Source organism: Microtus oregoni, unplaced genomic scaffold, assembly GCF_018167655.1.
Source record: "Microtus oregoni isolate MIOR12 unplaced genomic scaffold, Mior012 000060F_ref0000265, whole genome shotgun sequence".
Lineage (NCBI taxonomy): Eukaryota > Metazoa > Chordata > Mammalia > Rodentia > Cricetidae > Microtus > Microtus oregoni.
Window position 1 is genome coordinate 1,678,227 of NW_024543870.1, and position 15,119 is coordinate 1,693,345.

At 45.7% G+C, this 15,119-nt stretch overlaps 1 protein-coding gene and 1 long non-coding RNA gene across 3 annotated transcripts in view; one reads left to right on the plus strand and one right to left on the minus strand.

Annotated features, from left to right (window-relative positions):
* The window catches only part of LOC121439348 (integral membrane protein GPR155), a 39,295-nt gene extending 37,460 nt beyond the window's left edge, over window positions 1–1,835 (minus strand). For both annotated transcript variants that reach the window (XM_041639850.1, XM_041639852.1), the window contains exon 1: window positions 1,646–1,835. The gene's annotated coding sequence lies outside the window, so the exon portion shown is untranslated. The remainder of the gene's footprint in view (window positions 1–1,645) is intronic.
* Window positions 1,836–2,227: 392 nt separating this feature from the next.
* On the plus strand, window positions 2,228–13,831 carry LOC121439325. Its single transcript, XR_005973245.1, has 3 exons — window positions 2,228–2,347; window positions 4,435–4,576; window positions 13,213–13,831. It is a non-coding gene; the product is annotated as an uncharacterized LOC121439325 (long non-coding RNA).
* Window positions 13,832–15,119: the final 1,288 nt, after the last annotated feature.

Consider the following 15,119-nt stretch of genomic DNA (forward strand, 5'->3'; position numbering starts at 1 on the left):
GGGCTGCACACTGAGAGCCTGTCTCAAAAATCAAAACAAAACAAACACACAAACAAACAAAAATCCCTAACTATCAAAGAAAACCAAAAGAGGGTGAGAGAGAGGGCAGAGGGATTGTAGACCTCATGGAAAGGATTAGAGTGGTAACCAAGTAAAGAGCATCCATTGTCCTAAGTAGCTCTGCAGACACACCTGCCATTACAGATCACCAATAACAGAAATACTGGATAGTCCAAAAAGTTACCAGTTTGGGATGTGTCATAAAGTTACCAGTCTCTGATTTAGACCCACCCATTACGGAAGAGTTGAATTCAGTTTGATCTTAAGTGGCTACTGACAATGAACAAAGACCTCTTCATCGAGGTGATGCCAATAGGTAAAGAAAGACCCAGGTTCAACTTTCGATTAATTGAAAATTAAAAAAAAAAAACTTTAAAAAGTAATCTGTTTTTTCCCCCGCTTTTAATTTTTCCAGTGTTATAAAAGCAACAGTTCCCGAAGCAAATGAAAATTAAAACTAGCCTGACATGATGGCACACACTTTAACTCCAGCATTAGGGAGGCAGAGGCAGGAAGAGCTCAAGCCTCGCCTCAGCTACAAAATAAAGCCAGTCAGGACTTAACAGTAGCACTTGTTCCAAAATAAGGAAGGGGAAATTAAAAATAAGTCTGAAGTTTTATCTCATACCACTTTAAACATGAAAAACAAAACAAAACCAAAAAAATGCTTCTAAGGCACATTTTAAGATGAACAAGAACCACAACAAAGGAAGTTTAAAAAAAAATGACATCCAGTTCTTTAATCTACAAAAACAAAGCTTGTTACAGAACACACAAGTTGAATTGCCGCTATGCAAGCCAGTATACTGAGGCAGACACTTGAAAATGAAGTATACAAACGTCTAGTCACTTTATATTTGCCTTAGATAGCATCACCAAAGCACTGGAATTGTAGATTAAATTGCTACTGAGTTAAAATGTGGTGCATTGTTAACTTGAAAGAGAAAGCTTTAAACTCTTGGGCTGTTCTTTTCTCAAACACCCAATATCCTTTCTCTATGAGGAAAAACCTAGTGCCGTGTGGAGCTATAAAAGAACTCTTAAACATCAACAGGCACCCTATCCACAGCCTGTTTCCCCGTCTGTCTGCCAGGGACAGACTTTGGCCCGCCAAGATAAAGAGTGCAGAGTCCCTAAGCGAATAGATGGCCCCGAGGGCAGCTGGCATCCGTGAAAATGGAAAGCCAGGGCATAGGAGTCACGTCAGGTGCTCCGTAAAGAAGGAGAAAATTTGGCGCAAAGCACCAGGTACCTCGGCAGAGACGCTCAGGAGGGGCAGATACTGGGCCCCCCCTTGAGATAAAGTGAAAAGTCCGAGATGACAGGGTGGTCCCACGTGCAACGGGGCGCTCCGCACCCTGGGGACGCAGCTCTGGCAGCAGATGGGACAAGTCGCCCCTTCTGCGCAGACCATCCCGAGTGTCCCCGCAGGTTTCAGGCGTAGACGATGCGGGGCAGAGGGGAATAGGCGTTGCAACGGGCCGAGGCCGGGGACACCGGAGCCTGGCGCGGCTCACTGGTCAGGACCCCAGGGAAGGGGCAGGAGAAAGACCCAGCAGGTCCATCCTACCGGCGCTCATCTCACCTGCTAGGTCTGCAGCCCGGGCTGCGAGGAGACGGCTGCCGGTGCTCGCAGAGGGCCGAGCAGCGAGCACAACGCCGGCATCTCCCGCCCCCAGCCCTCTTCTCACCGCGGCGTGGGCTAGCTGCAGCTGCCCAACCACGTTCCGAGAAAGGGAGGGGCGAGCCGCTGCCGCCCTGTCAGCTACCTTGGCCGTCCGCTGCCGGGGGTCTCCGCCCCGCCTCGGCCCCGCCCTCAGGCCCCGCCCCCGGCCTGAAGGTCGGTGATGCTGGTCTCCACCCTGCAGAGGCCCCGCCCCCAAACTCGCGGCACGGCTCCGCCCCGCCCCAGGCCCCGCCCCGGCCTGGAGGTCGGCGAGGCAGAGACCCCGCCCCTGGCCTGGAGGTCGGAGATGCAGATCTCCACCCTGCAGAGGCCCCGCCCCCAAGCTCGCGGCAGGCTCCACCCCGTCTCCAGGCCCCGCCCCCAAGCCCAGGCGACACCGCTCCGCCCCGCCCTCAGGTTCCCGAGTCCCTCCCACACGGCCCCTTCGCCGTCCTCAAGCCTCGTCCAGACTGGGTACTTCCGGCTTCCCTCCTCCCGCAAGATGGCCGCCCGGCTGGGGTTTGCCAGTGTTGCTCTCCTCCGCCTCTGTTCGGCATCAGGGAAGCCTATCATCCTCTTGGTTAACCTCAGCCTCCAGTAATCCTGTCAATTCTCCTCTTGGTTAGTTTCGTCATTTCGTAGAATAGAATATACAAGTTAGGGCTTAAGTCTGTGAGTCCAACCCTGCCTTCTGCCTTTCCCAAAGTAACATGACCTTGACCCTCCTAAATCAAGAGATTAAAATGTAAGCTTCAGTTGTGTGGTGGATTTAGAATAGGTTGTCAGCGATGACTGCTTCTATTTCTACTGTGGAAGAAACTCTGGGCATATTCTCTTAGTTTACTGAGAGGAAATCTCCCGAAGCTTCTTGAAGGCAGTGTGTGAAACTGAAGAGGCTCTCCACTTTCTGGAGCCCAAATTATTTCAAATTTAAAGCCTGATCTCATTGTCCTTAAAAAAAAAAAAAATCTTGCTTTGCCAATTTAACGGTTTTGTCTGGCAACTACAGCGCCCTATAGTCTGTGCGATTTTAGTGCAAAAGTGCAATACTATACGGTTTACTAGGAAAAATCACAGTGAGCCAAGAGTAGGCTTAAGGATATGAAAATTAAAAGGTGAACAGAATTGAATTTTTTTTAATTGCAGCCTACTCACCTCTTTCTGTTCATTTTTTGTCTTTTTCACTTTTAACCTTGCATGAACCTAGCTACAAAAAAAAAAAAAAAAACTTCAGTTATCTCAAGGCTAGACTTCTGCTTAGAAAATATGAACATTAGTTAAGTATTTAATGAACTTTGACTGTTAGAGGACTACTAAAAGATAGGCCTAAAAAGGTAAGTTAGGGCCAACCTGTAGGAATTCCTCACCTTATCTGGGTTTTGAACCTTATCCTTTGACCACACAGTAAGATTGGTACGTTTTCCCCACATGGGAACATGTCAGTGTATTTCATGCTATATGATCTGGATGCTTTCCCAGGATAAGTTAAAAGATGAAAGGCAAGAAAAACAGTATGGTGACTTTGGGACCGGTCAAGACATAAGGAATAACCTACTCTGGCCTGGTGGCAGTAAAGGTTTGGGAGGTGTTTCAAAAGAACTGTGGCACTTGATTGCTGGTAGTGGCAAAGAAGTAAGTCTGGTGAATAGTAAGTCTTTCCTCGTTCACTGAAATAAAGAAAAGGAATCAGAAAAGAGCGTTTCTAATATGTTTTTCAGCTCTAAAAATCTGCTATCTGGAGATGAAAGGAAGAACTATTTCAATGCCTTTACAAAAGAGGAAGAAGTTACAGAGCGAATTCTAGTTCAAGACCTACAATCTGAATCCTTGAGACATTCTCTGTAATACTCTCGTTTCTTTCCCTCTGAGGCCCTGGGAGTTTAGATATTCGGTTTAAAGAACCCCAGGCTTCAGATGCCACCTCTGGGTGAAAGAATGAAAAACCCTTCATGGTCTTGTGAGCTGATAGTACTCAAGGCTGCATCAGCACACGTACCTATGACTGTGCAAGAGTGCTGGAGGAGGGTCATTTGTCTATGAGTATGTTCACAATCCATTCTTTACATTTGATACAGCAGTGTCTTCTTATAGTTTGCTCTCACTTTTCTTCTTGTTCATTCAATCTGAATTAAAATTACAGTTTAAAATAAAACTTAAAAAGAGAAGAAAATCTACAATAAGTCATAAGATACATATTTTGGTTACCAGGAAATGGTGCATAAGGCTCAACAATAACTCTTTTATTCAACCACTATTCGCTAAAACAGGAAAGCATGAAAATTCACCATAAACTAGAACAACGTAAGAGCATTAATACAGTGCAGTATATAAACTTAGAGAAGACAAAGGCCTGTGTTTGTTAACTTAGACCAGTGCTTTCTGTGACATATGACAGGCATTCTACAAATGGGTTTTGAATGACTGAATAAATTACAATTGTCTACCTTGCCTACCAGCTAACCAGGAGGTTGAAATGTTCTATTCAATATGAGTTCTTTGCTATAAAGAACTGCCATGTAGCTAAACAATAACTGATTTCTTGTTTCAGTAACTGATTTCTTATTTTTCCCCTGCTTTTCATTGGCTTAGTTTTGTAGCCTAGTTTTAAGAGTCGTCTAAATGGTTTACTTCTTTGTTGTAATATTGTAACTGAACTTAATTTCAGGTCATTTTAAGGCCCTGAAAATTATCTTTGCCTATGCTTACAGGAGTGTGTGCTTTGACAAGCACCCAGGAGGCTATTTTTCGCCTCTCCCTTCAAAGCTGGAACTGAAACACTCACACAAGAGCAATGAGAAGACGTGGAGCCTGACCATCTCACCTGGCTGTCGATCTTTTTATTGAGCACAGGTAAGGTTTGAACGTGGAAAAATGAGCAGGGGCCATTGTCTGGACCAGAATTTAAGAAGTCAAGCGTGAAAACAGAGTTGGGGTATGAAATTACAAGTAAAATCAGTGAATTAGATAAGACAGGATGTAGAAACCATAAACTAGAACCTTGGGGGTGCAGACGATCTGTTTCAAGGTTTAGTTTCCCCATACTTGTGGTTTTCTTTTGACCACTTTATTTTGAAAGAACATGAGGAAGGAAGAAATGCACTTGTCTCCTCTTCCAGGCCGCACGGGGCTCATCAACTAATTAAATAGGCAGTTCTAAAAGAATCTGCGGAGCATCTTTAAGTTTGGATGGTGTCCACTAAAACTAGCCAGTGTTGTATACTAGAAAGGGTCAGTGGAGGAAACTTTGGATTTTAACCTTTACTTTGGAGTAAGATTTAAAAATTTTTTTTTATTTGACAGCTTCTAGGTAGATCTGTTCAGTAAACAGCACAGGAAATGAAGGAAGGAGGGAGGGAGATTTCATGCCCTCAATACCTCCATCTTATCTTACTCAAACCCCAGAATTATTTGCCTAATCAAGAATGTTGCTGGGCAGTGGTGGTGCATGCCTTTAATTCAGCACTTGAAAAGCAGAGGCAAGCATATCTCTGTGAGTTCAAGGCCAGTCTGGTCTACAGAGTGAGTTCCACGACAGTCAGGGCTATATACAGAGAAGCCCTGTCTTGGAAAACAAATCAATCAAACAAACAAAAATGTAAGAATATATTTTAGGGCATCCAGTCTCCTCTGCTAGAAGGGGAAGGCCCTGCTCTCTCTCAGGTAGATGTGTCCACATCTCTCTCACCGGGAAGTACTTGCCATACAATAGCACTTGATCAATACTCGCTTGCATTCTGACTCATGGGGTACAACCTAGACAAGACTGTGGCTGCTCTATACTTAGTCATCTAAAAACGGAAGCACCTGCTCTCTCATGGGCTGCCTTCTTCACTGTAAACGAGAGTAACAGAGGGGGAGTTTTCCAAACCTGACTCTCTGTTTGGCAGAAGAGTAACTAGACGTTTTCTGGAGCTCACGATAGCTGAAACAATAAATGAGAACTCATCGCTGGCTGTGACACAGAAAACAGATGATGAAGAAATCTGCTCTGGAACTCTGTTCTCTGGGTATGACATGGCTGTCTCAAAATCAGAGAAGATATGATTACCCAAACCTTCACAACGCTGAGCTCAACATTCTCTGGTGGAAGGAATGGGGAGGGAAGGGTCATTGACCTTCATCTGAGATCACAGTCATGCCCCTGCCCTGGACCTTCACCCCAACCCCTAGTTGCATATAATCTTATCCAGCTCTGACTTACAGTCAGAGAAAGGGGCTGGAGACTAGAGGTAGATTGTTAGCTGAATCGGGGCATTCCATCTATGTATGTTCTAGAAGTTCATCACTCATGGTATGGTGAGAATTGGGGATGATGCAAGCTATTTATTTTCAAACTACAAGCAGCGATTTAAAAAAAAAAAAAAGGAGGCCTCCTCTTTCCCTTTCTCTTCACCTATTCAGCGTGAGGTTTCTGATCACAGAGAGAAGCGTCACATTTCTAGTCTGTGTAGCAATCCTCTGCTCCTGTTAGAAGAGCAAAGCCAAGAAGGCGCATGTCTCCTAGTACAGGGTGCCTAGCCTATGAGGGGACTGGAGAGGAGGAAGTTGTCATGGAGCTAGCTAGACACTTCAAGGGGTAGGGCACATCATTGAAAATAATTACAAAACAACGCAGGAGAAGTCTGTCTCCTCAGCCTCTGGAAAGGGAAAGAGAGCTTTGGGCCAGCCTCACTGGAGTGCAGCTACCCACAGGAAGCTCTGTAAATAGCCAGCCGGGACAGGGTGTAGCTCATGCTCACAGGGACGGCTTTCCCAAGCAAGCAGCTCTCCTGTTGTTTCCTCCACACATCTCAGTCTTGATGAGCTTGCGGTCTTTCTACCATTGTTTCTCTTTCTCAGTGGTTTTTTTTTTTTTTTCATGTCTCAGTCCTGTGACCCACAAGGCTTGGATCCGGAACCCTGACAAGGGACATTGAAGGAATGAAGAAATTGTAGATACACAGGTCCACATTCAGAAAAGCTGGGGTCGGGTTGAGTGTGTGCACTCTGATGGAGAGAACCTACTGTGGCAAGCAAGCTGGAACCTTGTGGTGTTTATTACCAAAAGCACGCATGGCTAGTCTCCATTGGAGATGTCTGTAGACATGCAATCTCAGACTATAAACATCTGGCAGGGAGAAGCTGCGGTTGCATACACGTATCATTGTTCATAAACATTCATACTTGGTCTAGAAGAAGAAGGCTTTACCAATTTTGAGCTTGACCAATATGGGGAAAGGCTTTGCCAATTCCCCATGGGCCCAAGACCTTGGTCCTCATTATGGCTAATGCCCATGTCTACAATACACTCAGGACTTCACTCCCTCGGGGCTTCCTTTGTTCCCCCTATGTCAGTTTTCTTATTTCGTTATTGTTGCATGCTGGGAGCAATTTGGTATAAACAGGTTACTCGTTCCCCACATGATTTGTTTGAAACTATTCTAGTGTGTTGGTTTAATCAACACCTAGAAAAGTCAAATTAATGAAGAGAAATAAGAACGTAGTGGGGGTGGTGAGCAGTTATAAGGATCAAGGTGGACAATTAAACAGGACTCTTAATCACAGCCAGAAACCCAAAAATCTATCCTGCTGGTCCTCATCCAAGCCTTTGGACCAAGATCACTTTTAGAACATAATTTCTCAAAAATGCAGATACCAAGGCCCCAGGCAGACTTTCTAAATCAATGTCATTGACATCATGTCCAGGATGTGCTATGTGTACACACATACATAATACATATACACATATATTTATATATAATGTACTTGAGCTTCTACAGATGGGTCTTGTGCAGATTCTAGAAATCACAAAATGCTCATGGGTAAGCAGGACTGTTTGTATAAGAAGAAGGCAGAAGGTTTTCCTAGGGCATCAGACTCTGGGGGAGAAACCTTATCATGACAGGAAGCAGGCACACTGAATCTGGCACCTTCCTTCAGAATTCCGTATCAGTGGCTGTTGCTACTTAGGTTTGGTTTTTCCTTTGTGTGGAAAAGCAAAACAAAACAACTGCTGCCCCCAGTCCTTGTAGTCTAGAGCGCATCTTCACTGCGGTGCCACTTCTAACTCCCGCTCAGGAAGTCCATGTTATAGGAGCAACTGGGTGAAGTCATGTTCTGATCCATGGGGTGTACTGTGGGCCATGTAGCAAGAATTCAGTGCAATCACTTTGCCAGCTCTTAAAGCATTGGCTTTTAAGAAATAGTTATAATTTATTTTTCCCCAGAGATTTTTTTTTAAATATGGCTCTTGACTAATCTCCTTTGTGGCTTGTGATTTTGTTGTTTTATGTAAGAAATTCTTTCTGTATAAAGTTACAATAGCCTTCACTTACATTATTTTTCCCTTTTAAAGTTGTGCCTCTAAAAATTGTTACACCTGGTGCCATTGTTCAAATTCCCATCTGTCACTGGAGCCCCACTGGAGACCCAAAGCTTAGAAAGTTCCTTCACACTCAGGAGCCACTTCAGGACTCCTGATACAATCTACATCAAAGTCCAGCAACAAAAAAAAAAAAATCAAGTAATAGAAATGTACCTAAGAGATTTAAGAATCTACAAAAGGCATTCAAGTAAGATAACAGAGTGGTATCAGCTACTGGAAATACAAGTTCTCTTAAAGTCAATATATTTTCTCCCATACTGGAAAGATAAGGCCAATAGCATGCCTGACCCAAAGGCTAGCAATCACTCCCACTAAGGGTAGGTGACTTATGTGTTTGTCAAATGTCTCCTATAATGCTTACCCTATATTTAATGTCTGTCAGGGCCTTGAAGATGCCCTTGTACAAGCCACTCCACAGGTCCATTTTAGATCCAACGAGAAAACAACTGCCACCCAGAATGAAATCCTTGGATGAAATTCCTGGAAGGTGTTCCCACAGCTGTTCTGACATCTCACATCCGCCTGCTCTCCCCAGATTTGGCTCAGATTTGGAGTTAGTTGTTGGACTGGGGCTCCGGTTCTCAAAAAGCTTTGTGGTCTTTTTCTCCCTGCCATCTTCTACCTTCCGCCACGGATGGCTTCAGATCCCTGCTGTGCCCACCTGTTACTGGCTTGGCTCACTCGCGCTCTGGGCTCCAACCCATCAGAAGCAGAGGGTTGTGTCAGCTCCTCCGTCCCCTCTCAAGCTGGCAAAAATCACCTGCCAGCTATAACTTTCCGGCTACTGCCTTCTGGAGACCATCACAAACCCTCACAGCCAGGCATACAGTACTCTTCAACCGTCTGACCCACAATCATCCTAGCAAAAGAGCTGTCTCCCCGGAAGTGAAATCACCTATGTTCAATACCAGCCTAGCCCTGGGCCTGTTTTCCTCTTTCCTGGTGACTCTGGTAGCTGGGTAGGCCCAAGTGATGATTTCCTGCCCGCACCTTCCCTTCTGCCTGCTATAAGAAGTGCCACTCCACCCCTCCCAGAGGAAGTGGGCAGGAAGTGGGCAGGAAGTGGCCTGAACTTGAGGTGGAAAGGGCTGCCTTGGCTGCTGGCAAAAGGCAGGTGGCTCTTTTCTGCCTCTCTAACCTGTGCTCTTTTCTCCAAGTCAGCTTCCTCAGTTAAAGCACAGACTGATACATATTCCTGCCACTTCCCATCTGTGCACGGGGGACCAGCCCAGGGCTCCTCTGCCCCCGGCTCTTGGCTTCTACACACCTGCCTGCCTCTCCTCTGCACTCAGAACCCCTTTGCAGCAGTATTCTACACGGGGGCAAGGTTTGTGATCTGAAAGCTCTCAGGTCGTCAGGAGCCCTCCTGTCAGCGTCCTGACCACAACAGAAGTGCCTCAAACAGCATCAAGAATTGTGTGGCTGGGGCAGGGCTGTCACTCATTTAGTAGTTTTGACCTCACTCACATACATGAAGCTCTGGGTTCCATCCCCAGGACTGCATTAATTGGGTGTAGTGGTGTACGCCTTCAACCTCATCAGTTGGGAGGCAAAGGCAGGAAGATTAGACGTTCAGAGGTCATCATTGGCTACGGAGCCACCATAAGACCTTGTGGAAGGAAGGAAGGAAGGAAGGAAGGAAGGAAGGAAGGAAGGATTGTAGGTCTGGAGTTTTCTTCCACGTTCTTCACTGCCCCAGGGGACTACTCAGGGCCCCTTCTTTTTAGGTACACCTGAACCCAGCCAGCCCGAGTTGAGTCACTGCAGCCACAGTTTGCAGTTCCATCCTGAGCAGATGCATGGCATTACTTAGGAATGGCAAACTCAGTCTGGGACCTCTTCAGTAGTTTTACACATCTTAGGCCAGGAGCCAGCTCGTGCCCAGGACCCAGATGTATGGGCCGTCTGCCTGCCTGGACAACTTGTCAACTCTAGCGGAGCACCCACTGAGGATTCCTGGATGGTGTATATCCTGTATATGTTGGCTTTAGGTAGCCCCTATATACTCTTCAGGACTGCTGCAAGGTGTGTGGGGGGGGTCCTAAGAAAATCTTAAGGCATATTGTGTTTGCTTAGTTTCTGTGGTTGACATGAAGGATTACAAAGACCATGGTGACTTTAAACATATGCTCTTACAGCTCTGCATGTTAGCGCCCCACATCTGGGTTAAAGTGAACATCTGAGCAGGGCTGCATTCTTCCGAAGGTTTTAGGGAAGCATTCCAGCCCAGGTTCTAGCCAACCACATGTGGGAAGAGGCCTTTGACCCTCTTCCTCAATTTTCAAAACCAGCCAGGTTGTAGCTCTCTGGTCTTTCTTCCATGGAATTATCTTCCTGTGGTTGTGATTTCTACATTTTCTCCACTTTCTGTGATTAGGTTGAGTTCACCTGGGTCATCCCAAACACTCCATCTCAAGGTTCCAGATTTAATCACTCCTCTTCGAGAACGTTCCGTTCTTCTGAGTCACCTTGTCGTGTAAATCACTAACTCTGGAGACTCATCACACACGCACAGTGGGTTCTGTCCTCGTAAGCTCTTTCCTGTCCCCAGCTGTCTGTCTCTGCCACGACTCTCTTCCTCCGATGGATCTAGTGAAGTTGATCATTTTTCGGTTTATGCATCTTTTTTCACTCCTCACGGTGGGACTTCCAACCTCCTTACTTATTTGTTGAAAGGAACCAGGCATCTCCAGCTGCCCTTTTATCAGTGTTTCACCTCTCATTGCATTGCGTTCAGAAGCTCAAAGCAGCCGGGCGGTGGTGGCGCACGCCTTTAATCCCAGCACTCGGGAGGCAGAGGCAGGCGGATCTCTGTGAGTTCGAGACCAGCCTGGTCTACAAGAGCTAGTTCCAGGACAGGCTCCAAAACCACAGAGAAACCCTGTCTCGAAAAACCAAAAAAAAAAAAAAAAGAAGAAGCTCAAAGCAGGGCGTTAATTCAGGCTTCCCGCAGCCACATTTGTGCTTCATAGCCTTTTCACATTTGAAAATTTCTGGTTTTAATCTCTTTCTGTCCACACTTTTTCATTATGACATTTGAGATACTCTAAACTTGTGAAATTCCATGCATGTTATTCCATTTCTTAACTTGAAAATAACAATACCTTATTGCCTAGTTGTGATAATTTAAAAGTAACTAATCTACTATGTCTAATTGGGTATATGATAGAGACAGACATGCAGGAAATGAGGTCCTCTCCATTATTTCGTCCCCGCCCACCCTTGTATCCTGAGAAATGGCCTTCCTACACATCTGAATCTTCCTTACTTCTTCTGGAAACCATCTGTGGCTTTCCTCTCGCCATTTCAGACTTCTTCCTCTCCACAGCTGCCTCTTCCTTATTTGTTCGCCTCTCCCTTTCCATCTTCACTCCTCTTTCCAGTCATCCTCATCTTCCTTACCAGGGACATCAGAAGAACCTCAACCAGTCTGTGTTAACTGTGGCTGGCCTTTCTTCCAGCAGCCCCCACCTGTGTCCCCTGCAGGGTTGTCCTCTGGGATGCCCAGAAGTTTCATGTCCACAAACTGGCTCAGTCAGTTCAACCATGACCGCTGAGAAGAGCTTGATCCATCATCCAGGACCCTCACTCTCCCTTTCTTGTTCTAATCCAGTACCTCCTCCACCCCGAGCTATCAGCCACAAGTTCTCCCGGGCCATCCTCTCCTCACAGACATTTAGTCTGTCTCTTTTCAGTATCCTTCCAATTTTACATGCTGTCTTCAGGGCCTTGTTACATACGTTGTGGTGAGCTATTCCACTTCAATTCCTCCTAAGTGTGAGATCATCTGTTGGACTAGGATTGCATAAACCTTCAAGTAAATATCTGTTTTGTCTGTAACATTTTGGGTTGACTCTTAGCCAGATTTGCTTGTGGGTGGACTCAACTTCCCCATGCCCTGTTCCTTTGTTTCACTTTCAGTGTATGAAATGCTGGCCAGACAGATGTAGGGAAGCCTCCCACTTGAAATCTCGCTTTCTGATAATCCAGACCTTTGAGACTCTCTCTTCCTACTGCCAGCCTTCTCACTTCAGACCTGGTTAGTCTTCACCAAGCCCCCTGTCTGCTCATTCCATATTATTTTTCAGGGACAGTCAAATATTTAATTTTGAAGTAACAGAACTGAAAGTCCAAGTTCAGATAGGTGTTAGGGTTATATTTGTTTTCCTTTCCATTTTTTTTATGGCATGTATGTGTGGATGTATGTCCGTGTGCATGTATAGGCTGCAGTTGATGTTAGGAATAATCCTCAATTACTCTTCTACCTCATTAATTAAAGTAAGGTCCCTCAGTTAAACCCAGAAATCACCAATATGTCTAGTCTTGCTAGCCAGCTTGCTCTAGGGATCCCTTAACTTCAGAGGCTGGAATTACAGACAGGCCACCACAACCACCCAGAATTTGGGATCCAAACACCAGTCCTCATACTTGTATGGTGACCATTTTAACCATTGAGGCAGCTCAGCCCTGAGGATGTGTTTTAGTTTTGTTTCTGTTGTAGGTGTCTGTTTATAATGTTTAATCTACCACGAAGGGAAAGTCAGGGCAGGAACTTGAAACAGCCAGTTACATCCAACAGTCAAGAACAGAGAATTAATGCACATGTGCTTACAACTCAGCTCACTTTCTCCATTCATAGTATTGTAGGACTGAAGTCTGGGGGATGGTGATGCCCACAGTGGACTGAGTTTCCCCACGTCAATCAACATGATCATGATAGGCCCCACAGACATATCCACAGGCCAACCTGATCTGGCCAATCCCTCCTCTTCTCGGGTGATTCTAGACTGTGTCAACTTGACAAAGCTAAACATCTTAGGGTTGGAGAGACGGCTCCGTGGTTTGGAGTACTTGTTGCTCTCACAGAGGACACAGGTTCGATTCTCAGCATCTACATGGCAGTTCACAACCAGCTTTACTTCAGTTCCAGAGCATCCACTGCCCTCTACTGACCCTGGTGGACACCAGGCACAGACGTGGCACACATAAATGCAGGCAAAACATTCATACTCATAAAGTAAAATAAATAAATCAAAATAAAATGACCATCTTACGTTGGTTTGAGTCAATAGTTCAAACAAAAGAAAAATGTTAGCTTTTCCATTTTCTGCTCCGCCTTCAGTCTTAGAAGCTTCATGCTGAGCACGGCTCCTCTAGAAACAGCAAAAATGAATCCAGAAATCCAAGCTCTGTGACTGTTCACTGGCTCTCAAAGGCAAGTGAAGAAAAGTGAAGAGACCTCTTTCTTAGATGCTACAGTGAACCTGGGACTTGAACCAGGCCACATACCTTCCCGGAATGGATGTTTGTGCCTGAGAAACGCCATGCGCAGCTGACTGAGACCAGAGTGAACGCGCAGTTGCTGCGCCAAGAATCCGCGAACCTGATGACCCAGGCAGAGATGACTCTTGGTTCTGGGATGCTTCTCCTCCCTGTTCACATGAGAGACGCGAGTATCAGACTGAAAGCCTGTAACTCAGAAGGAGGCAGAACAGGGATGTGGAGCTGGGCTGAGGAGTCAGACAAAGCACACTGCCTGTCCACGGCTTCTTCATAAACCCTAGCAAGACGTTTATTGGGTTGTCCGACTTGTCTTGCCTCAGGTCCAAATCCAGTCTGCTCATGTTCTTATAAAGTTTAAATGAAACAACTATGCTCATTCTAAGAGTATTATGTATTTCATAATACATATTATGCTTTCGTGATACAATGAATAACTCGAGAATGTGCATGTCTGTAAAACTTTTTACAGCCAGTGTGGTAGTACACACCTATAATCTTAATCCTCCATGAGGCAGGAGGATTGCTGTAGCTGAAAGTTTGGGTTGGTTTGTTTGTTTGTTTTTCGAGACAGGGTTTCTCAGTAGCTATGGATCCAGGTCTAGAACTCACTCTGTAGACCAGACTGGCCTCGAACTCACAGAGATCTGCCTGCTCTGCCTCCTGAGTGCTGGGATTAAAGGCGTGCGCCACCACTGCCCAGTTCCGTAGCTAAAAGTTAGCCTAGGCTATGTAGTGACTTCTAGGGCTAGAGTGAGACTTTGTCTCAATGGAACAGAACAGAACAAAACCCTTAAGCTTTCTGACCCATTCAGGAAATGTTTGCTGGCCTGTGTTTCAGACCTTTAATCCCAGCACTCAGGAAGCAGAGGTAAGTGGATCCCTGTGCATTCAAAGCTAGCCTGGGTTACACGGTAAGACCCTGTTTCAGAAGACAAACAAACAACGTTGGACTTTGAAGTCCTCTATCATCCATCCATCCACATTGACTTTGCTGAGCTAATAACTTGATGGACATTTTCACTTTATGTTCACGCTATAATCCATTCAGATGAGTTTAGTCATGTAAATATTGTACTTCCTCATCCAGCTTTCTCTGAATAAACAGGCTTTCTTTATACAACCTGGAGTGCAGCTCTCCAACCCTATGTATCTCCAAAGACCCTCCTCCTGCTCGCAGAGACTTCCCCATGTTCACAGCGCTGGGTCTTCGTTTCCTACATTCATCCTCTATTGGTATTAGGAGGCACTGTGAATCTGTGTTAGAAGCACATGACAGCAGCTTCTCTGTTGAGTGCAATGTTCCTGGGCCCAAGCACCTTTGTTAGAGAAGCGTGTGCGCACATGCATGTGTGTGTGTGTGTTGCTTTAGTAAAATTTTGAATAACAATGAACCAAGAGAGGGCTCATATCTAACACCTACTAGTCCTGTCAAACTCTGCCTCCCACATACCAAAACTACCCACTTCTCCACAGCTGCACCAAAAGCATCACATCTGTACTTCCTGCCATCTGGCCTAAGCACCCTGTACCTCTCTGCCCCCCTTTGCCTGAACAGTATCACTGACACCACGTTCAAACCAGACAACATGTCTGCTCTCCTGCTTACCCTCCTCCAAATGCACACAATGGCCTGCCTCTCCTTAAATCTCAGAGTGGCTCCTTCCCTTCTCCGTCTTCACTCTGGTCCTCTGAGTTTCCGCTGCCTGGAATGTTCTTCCCCCAGGTCATGAATGTCTCCTCATGACT